The sequence below is a fragment of the Solanum tuberosum genome, unplaced genomic scaffold (genome assembly GCF_000226075.1).
Source record: "Solanum tuberosum cultivar DM 1-3 516 R44 unplaced genomic scaffold, SolTub_3.0 scf00492, whole genome shotgun sequence".
Classification (NCBI taxonomy): domain Eukaryota; kingdom Viridiplantae; phylum Streptophyta; class Magnoliopsida; order Solanales; family Solanaceae; genus Solanum; species Solanum tuberosum.
The window spans coordinates 7,629-13,649 of record NW_006239410.1 but is presented as its reverse complement, the minus strand read 5'-3'; the positions used below and the strand labels follow the sequence as shown (position 1 = coordinate 13,649).

Sequence of the window (6,021 nt, the reverse complement as noted above, 5' to 3'; positions counted from 1 at the left end):
GACTGACTTACGGCCCGTCGATGGATCTACGGTCCGTAAGTCCCTTCCGTCAGTCAGGACTTAGAAAATATTTCAGCTTCCAAAAATAAGCTTCTCTGAAGCAAACGACGGACTAGCAGTACGGACCGTATCCCCTCCGTAGCTCCACACTTAGAATCTTCAATAATCAGGTACTGGAACCCTCGCAGTCTCACTCTACGGATCAACAGTACGGTCCGTAGATCAGTCTACGGACCGTCAATGGGCGTCGTGGTTCCACACTTGGTCAGATTTCCCTGATTTGTCCTCTATACCTTGCGTGTTGATCTACGGTCATCACCTACGGACCGTAAATGGACCTACGGACCGTAAATGGACCTACAGTCCGTAGATCACCTCCGTGAATGCACTTTTTCTGCATTTCTTTCAGCTGTCTCTATACTTCCATGCCTGAACATCTTTCCTGCAAAACATGATAAAAACACATAAAAACCAATATAAAAAGGCCCTAGACACACACAACTTGTAAGTGAAATGTATTAGAAATACCGTAAACTCACGGTATATCAACACCCTCAACTTAAGTTCGTTGTTTTGTCCTCAAGCGACGCACTACGACTCTAAACGACACTTGTATAGAAGCAAGCATTTCAAGCCCAAGCAATCACATGGCTCTCTTTCCCCCTCATTCACTACAAGAAAATGCCTTAATTAAGACCAACATTTAAGGACGAGTCTATATTCTTGTCTCTAAAAGTATATCTATTAGGACGAGATTATATTTCAGTCATTATTGATATATTTTATAGGGAAGATATTAAATCAGGTCCCTAAAAAACATACTAACTAGTCCCAAAATGTAATTAGAAGCATTGAGGCTTGAGCGGGATATTTTTCCACCAGATGAATTTTTTTTTTAATAAAAAATGTAGTGCACGGAAAAAATAGTACTAAAAGTAAAAGGAACAAGACTTAATCTCTTATAATCTCTTCAGCTCACCATAGAAAAAAAAACCTCTCCATTGAAATTCTTCAACTCACCATTGAAACTCAATGTGCTCTACCTAATCTCAACGATTCTCTGCCCTAATCTCAACAATGCTCTACCCTTAGATCGATAGAGGTGTCTTCTTTGATGTGTTGTTAATGTATGCCCTAATCTCAACATCACTCTTCCATTAAATCGACAAAAGTTTTCTTCTTCTTCATCGATTTGTTGTTGCTCTGCTCGTAACAAATTCCATCGCAGCGGGTTTCTTCTTCTTCATCGATTTGTTGCTGCTCTGCTCGAAACAGATTCCATCACAGCTTTTTTGAGACAAAATTTCAGGTGGGTTCATCTTCCAATCGAGTTATTGTGTTAAATCCATAAGTTATATTGATGGTGTTTTTTTCTTGTGTATTCAAGTTGCTCCTTCATCCTCTTTTTTAACATTAAATAGGTTAATGATTCCATATGTACAGTCAGTACAAAAAATATTGGTCTAGAGATTTTGCGAGCCATTTACACGAGAAATGCAGACATATACATGACTTGTAATTAGATTACTCATCTTCTTGGTTACAAGTAATAATTTTTTTGAACAATTAACTCAGCCAATATGACTAAATCCAAAGTCATCCATTAGAAGTCAAATGAAATAAACTAACAGGAAAAAATGAAATGGACATCAAATGACTATTTCAAGTTTTCAACTCTAACTAGCAGGCATTTTGTATGTTCAACATAACCAGTTGAATTTGTTCTAAGAAGCACCTATTTCTTATTGCTTCTAATTGTTGTTGTTCTGCTTTTTAGCTGCAGTTTTGTTGTGTTCTTCCATTTCATTTTTGTAGGATTCCATTGCTTCAACTGTTGCGTTATTCCAGACTTGGTTTTCTTCTTCACTCAATTCCTTCCATTTTAGTGAAATGAGAACATTAATGGTAGAATCGTTAATTCCAGGATGCTTTTCGACTAGTTTTTTTTCCCTCTCTACTGAAACGGAAGAATGATGAAGCAGGATTCTTTGGTTTGTTAGGATCCACATTGTCTTCTTTCTATTTCTTCTTTTGGCGATTTTCTTGATCAATTTTTCTATCTTTTCTTTCTTTTTGAGCAATTGAAGTGCTTCTTGATTCTTGAGTTTCATCGATTGCTCCCCTTCCTTCGTGTGATCAGCAGCTTCTTCGTCTTTATTGTTCTTCTTATAAACTTTCATTTCTTGCAAATATTTCCCTTTTTTCGTCATTGCCATCTCTTCATATGGTGCGTTTTGTTGCTCTATCATGTTCTTCCACTCTTCACCAGTAATCTTCGTCGCCTCCTTCACATTGTTGTTGTTCTCAGAGAGTAGAGCAGCTCGACGGTCGTTTGTAAACATGAAAAATGCTGATAAAGGTTGTTTTGGTTTCAAGGGGTCCTTTTCTTTCTTTTTCTTCTTGTTTTCATTCACTATTGATCCTTGTTGAAATTGAATGTATTGTTCAAGTAACTCCATAGCTGTCTTTTGTTTCTGCTCGTCATCCAAGAGTCTCATCGCTTCATGTTTGCATTTCTCCATTCCAACGATTTTCAAGTATACTTCTTTCTCAGCTTGGTATTTTTCCTCATAAGATTTTTCTCTTCTGCACTTATTGTTTTCCACTTAGCACCCAATAAATTGCCTAGGCATAACCATAAACGTCATATCGTGTTGTATACCTTAATAACAACCATTCCAGTGGTTCTGATTACCCCGCGACTGGTTGCTTGTTTGAAGAACTAAGAGCCCATGAATTGTGTCCCTGTCAGCCAAGAAAATATGCTCTATAGTGTCCCTGCCAGGTTATAGCAGCAGTAACAGTCTAAAGGTTTCTTGACAAAGCTGATGAGCTTCTCATTAGTAGCAAGTTTTCCTCTTAAATTTCTCCAAAGATGAAAAGAACACTTGAAAGGAATAAGTTTGTGCCAAGTATGGGAATTGATGAGGGTCTTGGTTCTTTTTTCCCAAATCTGATTCCATGCAGAAGATCATTATTGCTAGTGCATTAAGTCGATATTGAGAAAGTCATAATGAAATCCCCATTCACACTTTTTATAATATCTCTAATGCCATCCTTTTTATTTATTAGTATTGAAGCTGCCATTTGTGTATGCCTTAAAAACACCTATTGGAGGCTTAATCATATTAACTTTCCTCCAATTTAACACACGCTTTAGCTTTTCAGAGTAAACAATAACATTATATTTCCTTCCATTGACAGGAACTTGATATGCAAAAGCTTCTTTATAATCACATTTGTTAAGAGCATTCTGATTTATGCCTTGTCTATGAATAAAAAGATATATTTCCAAAGATAAGTCTTTTTTATTGGCCGTCTTGATCATGGTAATACTTACCTTTAACAAGTTGGAAAAAAGAGTAGAATGTATTCTGTCCATCAATTGTAATTAACTCTTCATTTTTATGTACCTTTTAAGGTTATGGCTCCTAGTAAAAATGGATGCAACTTATTTATAATCGGCTCGATGAAGCCTATTTAGTCGGCGTGCAAAGAATTAGTCGAGATCAATGCAAATTGGTTTAAATATCATAGTGCTTCTGTGCTATACTGAGTGGTAATAACATGGCTGTAGGAAGGTATAATCAGCATCTCACTTTAGAAATGTATGGTTAGTATTCTGGTTCAGGTACATATATAGTCAGTGTTCTTGTTATGGCCCTTTTAGGTAGCAATTGAAGTTGTTGTCCTATTAAAAATTGTTGCTGTCCAAAACATTGATCTGAGTTTCAATGACCTCATGGCTAAGGTCTTCATCATGTTATACCAGTGATGCATTGCAGCTCGTATGCATAAATGAATTGCTTCTGTGCATGTATTTCTTTGAGATCTACTATATATGTGTGTATTAAGTATGACTAGTTTTTATTACTGCTGAATCGGAAGAAAAAAGAAGGCAAAAAACGTTAGAAGTCTTTTTTAAGCTCTAATTTTGTATGTTTGTCTGTGCTGGCTTTTGTGAATATTATCACTATTGTACTGTTGGTTAAATGGTATACAATTCCCAAGTATTGAGTTTCTTAATATTGGTTTTGAAGTCTTTTAATGTTGGATGCTTATTTGTTTATAAGTACTGCTATATGGATAACCTATCATCCTATCCAAAGTCCTAATCGACTTGACAGATTGCCATACAGTAGATGACTTCTTTAATCTTTTTAATCCTATGTTAAAGGTTTCACTTGATAATGCACATATTTATGGTTAATAGTGATTGCATTTTCTGAAGAAGAAAAAATAAATTGTAAGGCAACACTCATTGTTACAAGCTTCAGTTCTTCGTAGTATATGCATCCAACGCTTGTCTAATTAAGTGTTCTTGTATTCTCACAGCTTTGTTGATGTTTTGGACATTACTTGAAGGAAATTAGATTGCTTTTGAGGTAAGCTGTTTAGTTTTCTGTTGGTATATGGTGTGCTTGTTAATGTCCGAAATGAACTTAATCTTAATGAGGCGTGCATAAGATTTGTTATCTCCTAGTAGGTTGTCTACTACAAGTTTGCTGCAGATTTTTTCTTCCTATAGTGACTATAAATCAACAGTTACTAGTATGTTGTATTTTTAGTCTAGAATCATGAGTATTTCCATGTTAATATGCCATAGTTTGCACCATGGGAGTTGTGATTTGGATGCTCATTTTGTGATTGGTAGAGGATGTTTTACACACTGTCGTTATATGATTCTTGCATTGTTTTGTATTCTTCAAAAAGAAAAATATGTTCTGAAGTGGATGTTGGGTGTTTTCTGTAATATGCCCAACTAGGTATATATGTTGTTGTTATTTGGTAACACATGTGAAATATTACCATAACAAGCAAAAGAGTACAGCCTAATGAGCATCTAGAGTTCCTCAACCAACTTCTAGGAAGGGTGTCTTAAAACCACTAGATCTCCAGAAAAACTAGTTACAAATTAGTTGTATAAAACTATTACATTTATGTGCTTTTCTTGACCCCTGAAACATATTTATTCTTTCTCTCAGTTCCTTTTGTATTTGTGCAGTAACAAATTAAACATTTACATTCTGGTGATTAAAAACTCTCTTGTGCCTAGCTATCCAGGTGTAGTAGACCAATGCACCCCAGGCTGCTGCGATAACTTCCTTTTGAAACTGCTTCCACCTTCTCCTTTTGATCCATTTAATTGTTTTGTAAACTCCTCTGCATGGTAATTGAACACCTAGCCGTGTACACATCATGATTTTCACACCATTAATCCACCTGCAATCCATAAACAAGTGTTGTTTCTCCAGTACCCTCTTATCACACAAACAACAATTCCGATCCTCCACTAAAATGCTTATTTTTAGCAATCCCTCACGAGTGAGTAGCCTCCTTTGACATGCCAGCCATGTGATAAATCCCTTTCTAGTCTCCTCCACAGTAGCATTCCATAAGAACTCCCTACACTTCCTATCAATCTCCTTTAAAACACTTTCAGGTAAGATAAAAACTGCTCCTCAATAATTATGAATGGAAAAAAGCACTGCCATAACTATTTGTAATCTTCATGTTTATAACAAATGCTTAGTAGAAGTAGCTTGTATTCTTATTATAATTTTATCCACTAGTTGTTGGCAATCCATATTTGTCCACTTCTTTGAGGTAAGTGGCAGTCCTCAGTACTTGATAGGGAGAATACCAAGTGTGTAACGACCCTATCGAAATCATATAAGCCCACGAGATTTTTTTTGCATCATTATATATTGTCCTCACATTAGTAAAATAATAATAATAATAATAATAATAAAATAATTTCTAACTTCCGAGTATTCAACTAGGTGGTTCATGCTTCACACCATCATTCAAAGTTGGTGGTAAATTTAATATATTACAAGACTTGGGCTTATACACCCCAACAGAACCAAAACATATAGTCATACTTATATTACAACCCATGGTGACATGATCAAATTAGACCTCAAAACTTCATGTAATTATACAACATATAGATCATGCACAAGTCCCAAGGTTTATGCAAAATATAGATGTCTATATGCAATTGTGATCTTCCATCCC

General features: G+C 35.6%; 1 pseudogene; it reads right to left on the bottom strand.

Moving 5' to 3' along the window:
• Positions 1-1,632: 1,632 nt before the first annotated feature.
• LOC102589417 (high mobility group B protein 6-like) lies at positions 1,633-2,635 on the bottom strand (annotated as a pseudogene).
• Between the last annotated feature and the right edge of the window lie 3,386 nt (positions 2,636-6,021).